A 15,727-nucleotide genomic window follows, 5' to 3' on the forward strand; every position below is an offset into this window, starting at 1 on the left:
TCATAAGTTCAAACAACAAAGTAGGACTAGGAATTTTTATCCTAGACCCACACCTCCTGATCTTCAATACGAAGAAAGGAGTCAAATAGTCCAATCAAAGTATGATGGAGATGACATCTATGAATGGAACATAGATGGAGTTAGTGACCTTCAGGTCCTAAACATCCTCCAAGAAATGATTATGGCCTCCACGGCCTACAAATCAAGAGGAAATCTTGATCCAGCAATCTGCTTTCATTTAATAGCAGGTTTTACTAGACAACTCAAAGGATGGTGGGATAATGCTCTCACTGAGGAAGAAAGGAGATTCATCCAGAAAAGTATAGATGAAAGTGGAAACCCTAATGCGGTCCATACTTTAATCTATGCCATAACCAAACACTTCCTAGGAGACCCCCATTTCCTTTCAATCTCGAAGTTTTGAGATTCTTCAAAATTTACATTGTGACAAATTGAGTTATTACAGATGGTATAAGGAGGTATACTTTGCCAAAGTACACTCAAGAACATATTGTAACCAACCCTATTGGAAAGAGAGATTTCTGAATGGGTTACCCAAAGTCTTTAGTCAAAGAGTACAGTTAAGAATCAAAGAAATGTACAATGGTATAATTCCTTATGATTCATTGACATATGGAAGTAATAGCTTCTCCGTTCAAAATTATAAACCCTAAAGATGATGAAAAAAGATCTATAACTAGATTTCTATCTAGAAAATGTGGAGTAACTATTTGACGAGAAGGTTGATGGCCTTCTAGCTTATCTTCTATCCTATCAAGCTGGGAGGAGATAGTTTCAAGCATTTGATTTGTAAAATTATTTTGTTGTTGTAGATTTTTACAATCTTTTAGAGTTATAGATCTTTTTTCATCATCTTTAGGGTTTATAATTTTGAACGGAGAAGCTATTACTTCCATATTTTGAGCAGTTATGGTTATTTCTTCTAAAGGAGGATGGTTTGCCACAATATTTTTGGACGCAGTTTTCCAAACTTGTCCCTTATGAATCATGTTGACTTCCCCAAAGGGATAATCAAGGTTATTATTTGAAGCATAAATCTCCAAATAAGTGAACATAGGAATATTTATTCCATTTTGTTCCATACGCCTATACCATTCTTCCCTAAACTTATGTCTAGTTTGGGTGGTAAGTTTTGTAGAGAAAAACCATTCTTTTTTTTCCCTATGTTTGAAAAGATGTAACTCTTTGTTTAGATAATCCTTATCTATTTGAAAAGGTTCTGTAATATCATCAATTACCATTAATTGATGAGGTTCATCAGGTGGCAACATTTGTGAAAGTGTTGGAGAGGTTGGAGGTGAAGACTCTTGCTTAACATACCTGGGGTAAGGAATGTTAGGAGTAAAGTCTACGTTATCCAATTTGACAGGTGGCTTTCTAGAATCGAAAGAATACCTTGGAGGGGAAGAAGTGGTACTTCCCTGAGTTGACTCCTGGACAGAGATCCTACTACTTTGTCTAGTTTCTTTTGAAGGAAACTGAATGACAACGTCTCCTTTGTCATCCTGAGTGATATAAAGCGGCTTCCTATGTTTAATAGGTTTTAGCGCGCTTATGTATTTGAAATTCCAAGTATTTGAATGAGTTAGAGATGCCCAAGGAATCTCTAAGGGTGTCATAACAGAAGAATGTTCTTCATTTGCTTGGAACAAGAGGGTCATTCCCTTTTTTGGTTTCACTAGACACTTTGCATCAACTGCAGTAGTCATTGCCTTATAGTATATTCGATATACTATAAGAATATTTTTAGCTCTAGGGTCCATATCATAACCTTTGGTTTGAATATTTAGAGTTAAAGCCTTTTGTATGGATAGATCATCTATACAACTTAACTCTAAGTCAGGGAAACAATTAAAATAAACAGGGCCATGTGCCATGTTTGATTCTATGATTCCTAACAAGGAGTCATCAAAGTTGTTGTGTCTTGCATCTCTGAGGCAAACACAAACTGGTTTGTTTAACCCTAATCTGGTTAAAGGTTTGATTGCTACCTGTATGGCTCCTATATGAAGAATTTTGAATTTTTCATTTCTTAAAATTTCTATGTCTCTAGGTTTGAAGAGTTCTATAGTTCCAATATGTGATCCTATAGAATGGGTATTTTCTTACACTTTGATTTTATAGGTTGCTCTAAATTCAAAGCTTCCTATTTGATATATTTTATGTTTTTCTTGTCTGGGCATTTCCCAATTTTTGATATATTTTTCAAGAACATCAATTGATACATTCAATTGATTTTCAAACTTTGAAGTATTTTCTTCAACCATTTTGAGATCATTTTCCATCATGGTTATACTTTTACTAGAACTACTTCTACGAAGATTTCCAAATAAATTTGACATTTTGAATTATGTTTTCTTTGTTTAAGGGGATTGTTTATCGGGACCACCAACGGGAACACCTAACGCCTTCCATGGCTACAACGGCTTACCAACGCATGACAAGGGCTGACCAACACTAACCAGTGGAAACTTAAACAAATATTCATAAACTAAATGGCAAATTCACTTTGAAAATAAACGCAGTAAATGACTCTGATACCAATAACATGTAGGATCGATTTAAAAATATTTTAAGATGCACTTTTTCAAAAGTAAAATATTTACTTCCTGAAATGATTTTTCATTGTTAATTTTTTTTAGTGCGAGAATGGATTAAAATTATACATTTTTAAAAATTAAAAATATAATTAATTTTTTTTTAAAAAATTTAAACTAAAAATATAAAAATAAAATATTAACTTTCACTTTGTTAAAGTACAATTTCATTTAAAGAGAAAAGTTTGAATTTGGTTTTATTTACAAGGAGATATTTTTATTATTTTTATTGAAAACAAGATTTTATTTATTTATTTGTTTTTAAAGTATCAACTAAACATCTATTTAGGAAAAGTGGTTTTATCAAAGCATTTTTCACTAGGTTAAATACAAAAGGAAGATTTCAATTCAATTTTTGTTATGAAGATGATTTCTTCACAACTTTTATTTACAAAAATATTTATGATCTAATTTTCTATAAAAAAAAATATTTTTAATAAAAACTACATTTCAAAATTATTTACAGAAGAAACTTCAATTCCCTTTTTTTATTTACCAAAAATGATTTTTTATTCAATTTTATAAACAAAAAAAATTATTCTTGTTTTGTTTAAGGAAAGAACTTTTAGATTTATATTAAAACTTTGCAAGGAAATTTTCAAATTTATTGTTAAAAAAAGGTTTCCAATTTATTTAAAATAAACATTAGAAAAGATTTTATCTTTATTTTGTTAAAAAGAATTTTTCAATTTCATTTTATTTATTTATTTTTACTTTTATTAAGAAAGAAATGATATTATAACTTTATTTTAAAAAAAAGTTTTTTATTTTCTTTGAGAAGATAGGAATTATACAATTTTATTAAAAATTTTTTTATCATTTTATTTACAAAGATTTTGTAGTTTTATTTAGAAAAAGTATTTATATAGTTTTTATTTAAAAAAAAGGAATTTACAAATTTTATTTCAAAAAATGCTTTTATACTTTTTATTTGGAAAAGTGATTTTACAATTTTTATATGGAAAAGTGATTATATATATATATATATATATATATAGAAAAAGTGATTTTACAAATCTTGCAGTTTTATTATTTTATTTTATTTTAAAAAGGCATTTTAGTTTATTAAAAAAAAAAACTCGTTTTTACAAAGACTCTACAGTTTTATCTTCCTTAAAGAAATGATTCTAAATTTTGGTAACAAAAAATAAAACTATGCAGAATAAATACATATGGATGCAAATAAAATAAATGTGACATAAAATAAATAATAGAAACCAACTACATATCATCATCTATATAATAAATAAGAATACTAAAAGAGAAAGTAAAATGGACAACTAATCAATATTCTAAAATAAATATTTACAAACAAAAAATAACAAAAGATAATTAAAATGAAATAGAAATGGAGAAATAAAAAATAAACAAATGAAAGGGGAAGAAGAATGTACCAAGTTCAATTAATGCTCCCCATAGCTTCTTAGTGAAGCTCTAATAATACTCTAATAAATACAAAACAATGCACTCTTTCACCCAATAATACAAAATAAAAAATAAATAGAAAAAAAATGGAGAACAATCCTCCCTAAGTCGTCCACCTTCTCCTCCAAGCCTTTAGGTTCTGTACCCTTATATATAAATCCTTCAATGAGAAAATCCAACCCTCCACATGGCTGCATCTCCTAACTTCTTTCAAAAAATTTCATCAATAAACCCATGCATAAAAAATAAAAATAAAAAGACAAGCCCATTATCAATAATCTGATGTGTGCCTAAGCTTAAAAGATTAAATTAAAACCCAACAAGTTTAAGCCCAATATTACCAGCAAACAAGTTCAGTTAATTAAATAAGACCCAACAAGACTTGAGCTCAATATCACTATAAAGCAAACCCAAAACATGCATTCAAGAACCAAATAACATGACCCACTAACAAATTCAAAATCCATAGACCATTACTATAGAGATCAATGGAAAAGGTTACCTATATCTCCAAATGAAATCTAGAAGCGAGGAAGGGTGGTCATAAAGCAGTAACGGTGAGTGATGGGAGCGATGATGTGTGATTGGTAAGGTGACAACCAATGATGGCACATGGTGGAGCTGTTGGTAGTGTGGATTGTGTTGCAGTGGTGCATGGCATGGTGTAGATCTGGTGGTGTGGCCACACTAGTTGCAGTAAGGATGACGGGTTGTGGTGGAGGTGGAGTTATGGAGAAAATGGAGTATGGTAGTGAAGGTTGTAAATCTAAAGGCTATTAATTAAGAAAATCACCTAAGAGGGGAAGTGAATTAAGTTTTTGAAAACTTTTACAAACATATTTAATTTAAGCAAATTATAAAACAATAAATATAAAGAAATAGGGATAAAGAAAGCAAACACTCCTTACCTACATCCACTCTCCTTAAGCTTCAATCGAGTGATGGTTCCACTAAGTAGAAGATTCAACCAAGCCTTCAAGTCCTTATAATTGGATTTATGGCTCCAATGAGCATTTTTGACTGGTACTTGATTGGGAAAAGGTAATTGATTTGATTTGTTCCCAATCGGCTTAACTGGTTGAGCTTATCCTTGACCAGTTGACCATTTTTGTCCAAAAACCTATTTCTTTTAACACTTGGGTAAATTATTTTGATATCTTAGTAGATCAAGTTTAAAAAATTTTGCCTAAGGTTTAAGTAAGAATACTAGAGTTTTAATAAAATTTCACTTTAATGCATAAACTAAATATGAAGTTATGCATGATTTAATATAAAAATCCTAGATGCGCCCAAAGTGTTCACCTTACAAAGGATTCCTAGGCTTGAACGGTCTTCATGCATACTTGAACCTGCACTTCTTTGATCATTTGATGATTATCTTGACTTTTCATTCAAATTTCTCAATTAAAACCTAAAAACTCATCTTGATTTTAAATCATTAGTAAACTAACCATGATTTGTTATCATCAAAACATGTTTAAGAGAACCCTTGGGGTAACAAAGGTTAATGGCAAGGGTAATTGCAAATTTGGTGGTACGACCAATTGAAGAGGAGTTGCTATGAGAGGAATGAGAGAGAAAGTATTTAGCATGGTATCATGGAGAGAAAAATAAGAAAATGAAAGTGGAAATTAGAGAAATAAATGAGGAAAAGATTTGAAGAGAGAGGGAGTGAAGAATAAATATGGGGCTATTAGTGAGAAATAAGAGATGAGAATGAGGTTTAGAAAGTGGGGTTGTGTGGGAAAGAAAAAAAAGGAAGTAGAGAGTGAGTGAAAATGAAAGCATAATGGAAGGGAATAGTAGGTTGTATAAGTGGGTTGGTATAAGGGTAGTTGGCTTTGCTCTTTTTATTATTATTCTTTAATTTTCAACAGGTCTTCAATAATTCAAATAATATTTACATATTAATTGATAAGGAGTAAAAGCAATAAGGTAGGGGCGAAAATGTTAAATAGCCATTCCCAAAAGAAATAAAATGAGATTGGGGTGATGAGAAACCTAGACCCTGTTTGGTTACTGTTTTTGAAAAACAGTCTTTGAAAAGTGTTCTTTGATGTTTTGTAAAATTAATGTCTGTTTGGGAACTTAAAATGTTTTTAATAGGTTTTCTATATTTTTAAATATGTTTTAAAAATATTTGTATAATTAGTTGCTTTCTATATTCGTATAACATTTTATTTTTAATTATTTTCCATATTAATATAATTAGTTGTTTTATATCCTTAAAAAACAACTAAAAATAAGTAAAAACAACTAAAAAATGTTATTTAAAAACAATCTAAGATGATTGCCCAATTCATGCTAAGATGATGACATTAACTACCTTATTAAGGCATTGTATTCGCCATGATGATAATCATCAGTGCAAGAAATGCATGAATGCACAATCAAGGCCATGATGATGGCACCATATGTCCTATAAAAACCCCTCCAAAAGTATGAAAAAGGTACACGCGCACATAGCCATTCAAAAAAATTGGATTCACTTTTGCTAGATTCTGACTTAATCTTCGGAGATGCGTGCCCAGACCATTTGTTTGGATATCCTTTTGTGTGGAGAAGAAGTTTGTCTGACTCCAGTGAAGCTAGATGAACCTGTATCCAGTTGGCACGACACCAACATTGATGTTGTTTGTGGGAAAGTTCAACTATGAATGTCAATACCCTCCAAAAACCAATCATCAGCCATAGGTGACGAAGACTATTTTGTCTAGCATGAAAGGATGGAAAGACACTAACAAGAAAATGAATGGTGGATGCAGACACTACTCCGCCAAATGAAATGACTAAGAGAATAGAACGAAGAGTTGCGGGTTCAAATGTCAACAGTGGGCTTATCTCAAAGTTGACACACTCAAAGCCGACAAATAACCTCAAGATGAATTGTTGAGGCATCTTTTCCTAAGAGCACAAAGTTCTCATCCGGCAGCTACTAGAGGCAATTCGAGGACGGGTCTTTGCTAGTTTGCCAAACGCTGCCGGATGAAGGCACCAGCTTTACCCAAGCATCAAGAAAAATGAGGTGTGACAGAGGGTCACATTTGTTTGATGCGATGCGAGCCTGATTGGGACCCTAAGTACAAGGTGTGAAAGGATAACCACGCATATTAGAGACCTTGAGGGCACGTTTGGGATAGCCAGCCGTAACAACAACATTCGAATAACCTTCTCAACCACGAAAGTGGCAGCAAGTGGTAGCACCTGCAATGTGAGCCCCACCCAACTCTATCAATCAACGGTTGGACAACATACTCTCCACACTATTCAACCCTCATATCATTAACTACGAACCACCTAGAAGGTTCGTAGTGAGGTTCGTAGTGCCCAAGTTCACAATGTATGATAGAACGAAGAACCCGTTTGACCACATCATACACTTCAGACAGCTCATGACTCTCGACATAAGGAATGATGCATTGATGTGCAAGGTCTTTCCAGCCAGCCTACATGGCTAAGCTCTCTCTTGGTTCCATTGCCTCTTGTAGAATTACGTGAACACTTTCCGAGACATTTTAGAAACTTTTGTAGGCCACTACCTATGTTTTGCTCACCAAAAGCAGAACATAAGCACCCTGTAGAACATCAAGTTGTAGGAAAATGAGATGCTAAGAGACTTCATGAAGCGGTTCGGGCAAATAGCACTTCAAATTGAATCCTACAATATGGACGTTATCCTATAGATGTTCAAGCGAAGCATCAGCCCGGGCATGCCATTTTTCGAGTCCCTCGCTAAAAAGCTGCCTACAATAATAGATGGTCTATTCAGGTGAGCGAACAAGTGTTCTATGCTCGAAGATGATGTTCGAGCAGCCTCTTAATAGGTCTTGGTCACTAATCATCCAACCAAGAATGATAAGATGATGAGTTCTAAGCCCTTGAACCAATCAAGGCAAAATAACAAGAGGCGAGGCGGTTAGCAACAATGGAAAATGAGTCTCATCCTTCTAAGCATCTCCTATGAAAGACTCTTCCCACAAATCTGCGACTTGTTAGAATTTAGATGGCCATAACCAATCAAAACATATTCAGCTAGACGGGATCGGAACAGAAGGTGCTCTTACCATAAGGATCATAGCCACACCCTTGAATCATGCAAGAGTTTGCATTGCTTGGTGAAGAAACTTATCAAGGTCGGACACCTTAAGCAGTATGTTCGTACAACCAGCAGATAAAGATATGCAGCACCAGAAGTTGTCGTCCAAGCCTTTACATTTCCTACAGCTCTTAAAGTTGTCCTTAATTATATACATGGAGGTCCAATAGATGATAAACACAACTTTAGGTGGTAGAGGCAAAGGTTTCTCCGCACGACTTTTGTAAAAGAACATATTGGTTTTGTCCAAGGCACATTCGCAGAAGGAAGTGTGCATCTAATTGATGACACAATTACCTATCCTCTAATGGATGTCAATTGGGTGCTGCAACTGCATGAAGACACCTTGATCCTAACACTGGGGGTAGGTGGATTTGATGTACGAAGAATCCTAGTTGATTTAGGCAGTTCGGCTGACCTCTTCCAAATGTCGATCTATAGGCAAATGGGCTGCTCAACATTTGCCCTTGAAAATCCAAGACGTTTGTTGTCTAAATTCAATGAAGCTATGTCAACCTCCTTAGGCGATGTTGTGTTGCTTGTCCAAGCTAGTCCGGTCACATTAAGCATGCAATTCTCGGTGGTCGACAATCTGTCTCCTTATAATGCTATTATGAGACGTGCATGACTTTAACAAATGAAAGTCATTTCTTCTACGTACCATCAAATGGTGTGTTACCTCACAAAAGCAGGGCAAGTTGACCTTCGTAGTAGTCAACTAGTCGTGCGATAATGCTGTCAGGTGGCGCTAAAGTCTGGACATCTGATCGACGAGGAAGCACATCAGGAGCCATCAAATGCAAGAGAATAATAACAGTTATTGAGTCCGATGGAGAAAGATCCATTTGCAGTTGATTCGCTCCAACAACCTGTGGAAATCCGGTATGATTTGAGGGGTGATTTATAGGAAGATTGAGGCCCTAATAAGACCCCAATTGTGGCAGAAATTATGGTGATTTGTATGATTTTATTTTTTTTTCCATATTTTGCTCTCTATGTACATGTTAAATAGAGACTCGATTATATAAAATACATACGATTGAATATACAATTAAATGATTCTTAGTTTCTTCATGGTATCAGAGCACGAATTGCTCTAAAACCCTAATCAATCCATGGTTGCCCAAAAAGGACACAACCATGAGTCCAGTCAATTGGCAACCCAGGAAAGAGAGTCAGAGATAAACTCCTTCATGGGCTCGGCCAGTGCATTCGACAACTTCCCACTCCATCTTACCGTTGAAAAATTGAACGGTAAGAATTACATAAAGTGGGCACAGACAATCAAGCTTGTTATTGACAGAAAGAGAAATCTAGGGTTTCTTACTGGCAAGACTCGGCGACCATCTCTGATCGATGCAACAACATCCCAGAAATGGTTGTTTGAAAACTCCTTCATCACCTCATGCTTGATCAAGTCCATGAAGCCAGTCATTGGAAAAATGTATATGTTCCTCCCGACGACAAATGATGTGTGGGATGTTATACGGGAAACATATTATGATGCTGAGAAGGCTTCCCAAATCTTCAAACTCAAGACGCGACTCTAGTAGATGAAGCGGGAAGTTACGGAATACTACACCGAGATGCTGAGTTTGTGGCAAGATCTCGATCTCAATTGCGAAGAGAAATGGGAGTGCACGGGTGACAATGTGTGCTTCAAGAAGAAGATGGATAACGAGAGAGTCTTCAAGTTTCTAGCGAGGCTAAACCGCAAGCTTGACGACGTTAAGAGCAGAGTTCTCAATCACCAGTCGCTGCCCTCAATCCGAGAGGTCTTCTCTGAGGTGCGACGTGAGGAGAGTAGAAAGAAAGTGATGTTGCAAGAACATCCCACTTTTGGGCTCGAGGCTTCAGCACTTGTAACCCATGGGCCTCACATTGGATCTGGCCCAAGACAGTCTAAGATGACTTGTTGTGAGCATTGTAAGAAAATGGGCCACACTAAAAACACTTGCTAGACTTTACATGGCAAACCCATGGATTGGAAGCCTAGACAGCCCAATAAAGCCCATAGTCATCAAGCCTCCACCGAAACCCAAGCAGACAAAACACCCACAGAAAATCATCAGTCAGCTTCTAGTGTGGGGTTTAATTCCAACTAGCTTGCGAAATTATAAGAGTTTTTTTTTTTTCTAATTTCCAAGCCTCTAGTCAGTTTTCTACTACTCCGTTCTCTAGTTCTTTAGCTTACAAAGGTACATTTTTTTATCACACTTAGCACCACGTCTTATATTACTCCCTGGATTATTAACTCTGGTGCATCTAGTCATATGACTGATGCTCATCATTTATTTTCTACATACTCTCTTTGTGCCGGTAATTTAAAAGTAAAAATTACAGATGGTACTTTATCCCCAGTTGCTGGCAAATGGAGCATTTGTATTTCTGAGTCCATTACTCTCAACCCCATTCTACATGTTCCTAATTTATTTTGCAATTTGTTGTCTATTAGACAGTTAATCAAATAGTCTAATTGCTCAGCTAAATTCCTATCGTCTCGTTGTGTTTTTCAGGACCTATCATCGAAGAAACCGATTAGCAGTGCTAAGGAACGTGATGGACTATATTACTTCGACGAAACTAATATGCGTGGACAGTGTCCTCCTACTATTTGTAATTCTGCATCTAGTCCTAGGGAAATTGAACTTTTGTTATGGCAAAAAAGGATTGGTCATCCTAGTTTTCAGTATTTGCAACATTTATTTTCTTCACTATGTTCAAATAAAGCTTCATGGGATTTTTAGTGTGAAGTGTGTGAACTTGCCAAACACCATCGTGCATCTTTTCTTAAATCCAAGTATAAACCATCCATACCATTCACTTTAATTCATAGTGATCTATGGGGATCCTCACGTACCCCTAATAGGACATATAAAAAATGATTTATTACTTTTATTGATGATCACACTGGCTTATGTTGGGTATATTTATTGACTAATAAAACTGAGGTTCGATCAATCTTTATGAATTTTCACTCTATAATACAAACTCAGTTTCACACCAAAATTAAAATTCTTCGTACTGATAATGGTACTGAGTATTTCAATCACTCATTGAGCATTTATCTACAAGAAAATGGTATTATCCATCAAAGTTCTTGCGTTGACACCCCTCAACAAAATGGGGTTGCAAAATGGAAAAATAGCCATATTCTTAAAGTTTTTTTGTGTCTTGTTGTTTACCTCTCACATGCCCTCACAATTTTGGGGTGACTCCATTTTGACAGCCACATACCTTATTAACCGAATGTCTAGTCGAGTCTTATATTTTGTCACACCTCTCCAGAAATTCCAAGAGTTTTTTTCTCCATTGTAGACTCTATGTTTTATTTTCTAGTTACCAAACGTGTTTTCTTATTTTTTTTTTCTAGAGAATAGAAAATTGTTTTAAAAAATAGTTACTAAATAAACCCCTATCCTCTCTATTGAAGGAATGAGTTTCCTTGCAAATAAGCAAGCCACATAGAGCTTCACTTCAAGTACATTTAAACCTCGATATATAAATCCTCTATTTTGTTCCCATAACATATGATTTTTATTATGTTTGATGCCTCTTAGTTCATTTCCTTACATAGTATGCTGCTCATAGGATCCTTTTTGGCTTTTCTATTCTTCACACTCCTTAGTGGTTCACCTGTTATTTAGATTTAACATTGACTTTGAAGCCACTTTTTGAGACATTTTGAAGGGAATTTTAGATTCTTGTTGTGACTTTGGTAACGCCCTAGGTTTTACTTTTTTTTTTCAAGTTTCCTATGCTCAATTTAAGAGTATTTTTATGAGCTTTAACCTTGGTTTGTTGCATTTTAGGAGTTTAGGCTTGATTTAGGAAGATTTTAGATATTTTGGGCTAATGCTCTAAAGGAAATGAGGATAAGTGTCTAAATCTCCACCATTCTTTACCCTATAAAAAGAGGTCTTGTTGGCTCATTTAACAATTTTTTTTGGAATTTAGGAAATGGGAAATTCTATTGGATTTTTGGGAGAAGAGGAACTTTGAAGATTGGAAGAATTTGTGGTTTAGAAAACAAGGAAAGCTTACTTGAACTGCAAGTTTGGACACTTGTTTGGAGAAATTTTGTAAGTATGGTTTAATTTCGTTTTTTATCTTTCATTTATAGTCTATTTTTCTTCTCTTTTGATTATTCTTCATCTTCTATTGATTCTTGGGTTGATTGATATATTGAGTGTGGTTATTGAAGGCCACATTTGATTATTAATTATTTATTCATGATTTATGATGGTTTTTCTTAGTTTCTCTCTTTAATTCATATTAATTGCTCAAGAGATTGCTTAATCTTTAGTTTAAGTTATTGCACAATGATTTCTGATGCCTTGATTATCTTGATTTTGTTCTTATTTTGGGTATTTTGTCTTTTTTCAAACCACCCATTGATCAAATCATGAAATGAAACTTCATTTGAATTTGAAATCCTTTTATTTTTCTTTTGATTTTTATTTTGGGGATTTTTATTTTTTCCTTTCATTTTAATGATTTTTGAAGGTCTTTTTGATTGATTTTTAAATCAAATTTGAAAGCCATAAAGTGTTTGTTTGTTTGCTAAAGTGTTTCTCCATAGAAAATGCCTTTCAAGGCCTCTTTTGACCTTTTATTTTTATTTTTTTTATTTGTTTATTTTTCTTTTAAATTTGGTTGTAAAACTCATATTCAAACCTTCTTTGGCTAATATTTCAAGTATTTTTAATGGTCAATTTTGTGGCCCAAGGTCAAACCTTCTTCCATAAGCTTTGATTTTACTTTTATGCTTGAAAAAATTGGTTGTTGCTCTTATGATTTTTAAGTGTTTGAAAAGTTTTTCAAACTGATTTTAGATGATCATTTATAGACTATTTGAACCCTCTTTCATGGTCATTTGAGGCTTAAGTTTATGATTATTTGAATCTTAATAAATGGTTGTCATATTCTTTGATACATAATGTATGATTTTACATTAGAACATCCTCATCTATAAATATTTCTTTGTGAATTTTAGTCCTCTTTTCAAACTTATAATTTTCATATTTTATTGATTTTGGAAATATGAATAAATCTCACAAATCTCAATTTAATGAGATTATTTCCAGCCCTCATGAGCTTTCTTCTATGATTATTAGAGGGTAAGGGGGTGTAAATTAATATATGAAAATCAATTTGGGCATTGATAAGAGCCACATTCTTTGATTTTCAAAAATCACTTACTTGCTGCCCTATTTTCTACTCCTATACTTTTTGACATGTCCTAAATATTTTTGGGGCTTGGATGATATTTTGGCCTTCTTACATGTATCAAAAAAACTTTTGTTCTGAATTAAATTAAATTTTCAAAATGTCCAGATTTTGCCTTATTTTTTATACCCAAAATGTTTTTACAATTCCATATTAACTTGTGAGTTTTTAATTATTTTTGTTATTTTTCTTATATTATAGATTTCTTAAATAATGTTTTATTTTTTTATTTCACTCAAAAATATTTTTTCAAGCTTGAAAATTAATTGCATATTTCCTTATTGTGCTAACTAGAATATAATGTTATAAAATGTTATTCAAAATTTGGGATTATTGATGCATGATTAAACTTTGTAAATATTTTTCATGTGATCTAAACACTTTAATATACTATGAATTTTTTTTTAAAATTTTATCTTACTCTAATCTTGTCAAATAATTTCATTTCTGCATGACTTACTAATCTGTCTTATTTTTTAGCAATAGAAAGTTTAGTGAAATTTGAGAAATATGGTGCATGTTTAGGTCTCTTAGAAATTTTTTTGTGTTCTAAATACTTTGAGTATGATGCACACTTTTCGGTATGATTTCATCTTATTTTTAGACTTGTTAAATAAATTCATCTTTATATGATGTATTGTTCTATCTTGCTTTTTTTAACAATGATAGTTTGATTAAATCCGGGACAATTCGTTCATGTTTAGGTACTTTGGGCTTTAGGATTGTATTCTAGATACTTTGAAAATGTTTTTTATTTTTTTTATTTTATCTTATCTTTAACTATTTTATTTGGATTTATTTTGTAAGTACTTGTGTGTTATTCAATTTCTGTGTATGTCGTATATACTTGTTAATTTAATCTTTGTTTGTATGCTTTTGACCTTTGATTTGTATTATAGATATCTTGTACATGTTAAACAAGCCTTTCTTTGTATCATATCTCTTTATTATCTATTTTATTTGGATTTATTTTCAGATTGTATACTTACTACCAATTCTGAACCTGTGAATGTTGTATCTTAAGCTTACTTTAATGCTAGTTTAGGCATCTCTTGCTTCTTGATATGAGTTGTATCTATGTTGTATATTCTTGGTAGCCCTTGTTATAATTTTATGTTTTTCATTTTGATTGTGAATTAATCCTCTTTCTATGTAGGCGCGCTGCCCTACTTTAGGCATAATTGAGGTACCTTTCTCATTTTTTGTTGGTTTATTCCTTTGATCCACATGCTATACTCTCATGTGTTATCACCATTGTCTTGTTGCATATTGTTGTTATTTCTTAGTATCCATTGGTTTATTAGTTAATTGTCTTAATTCCCTCTACTTGTTTAGTAGAGACCTTTTTAAGACTAGAGGGGTGTTATCTTATAGTATTTTCCTAATAAGTAGCTTGACTCCTAAACTTTGACTTGGTTTTCGTAGACTTACTTTTCCTTTTATAAGGAATTACTTTTAGGGTTTTATTTTTTTTTATTTTCCATTTAAAAATAAATAAAAATAAGTGTTGATTTCAACCTTTTCAAAAAATAGTTTTTCATAATAAAAAGTGAGTTTCGTTGTGGCGTGGGGACACATGAGTAAAAAGGTAGTTCCACAAGCTTTATGAAGAAGGAATTTCTATTAATTGAGTGAATATTAATTTATCAAATTATTATTTTTTTAAAAATATTGTATTTAATATCAAGTTATTGTAATTAGGTAAATTAAATATTTCATTATACAACTAATTATTTTCTACGTATTTTTTTTAAACAAGTAAAATTATTTTCCAAATAAATATTTTTTTAAATATAACATTATATTACTTGAAACAAATAACACTAGATTTATATTTTATGAATACCTAGATCATATGAATTTAGTTGTATATTAAGAAATTATTGATTTATATAGTAAGTCGATCCTATATGAAGCTATACAAGTTTTTCTACAATGCATTATCTTGTTAATTTATCAAATTACTAATTTAGCACGTTATTTCCAAGTAGAATTTGTAAAAAAACATTATTTAGTTAATCTTATAAATTTATCAAGGTTCTACTATATAAAGTAAACATTTGGGACAAAGATAACAACATGATGGGTTTGAGAAGAACAATGTTTTATTCGCACTTCGTTATTTTTTTTTTTAAATTTTAAATTTTTTTAACCATATTAAATAAAATAGTATTATAATTTTTATAACTTATTTTGTTAAAAAAAAAATAGTTTTAGTTCATTATTTTATGTGTGAAAAATGGAAAAATAGAAAAATAAAAAATAAATTAAACTATCTTTTAATTGAGGCAAGATCGAGTGAGATAAGAAATTACTAAGGCCCATCCCCAATTATTAAAAAAGAAAAAAGGAAAAATCT

This window comes from Vitis riparia, chromosome 1 (assembly GCF_004353265.1).
Source record: "Vitis riparia cultivar Riparia Gloire de Montpellier isolate 1030 chromosome 1, EGFV_Vit.rip_1.0, whole genome shotgun sequence".
NCBI lineage: Eukaryota > Viridiplantae > Streptophyta > Magnoliopsida > Vitales > Vitaceae > Vitis > Vitis riparia.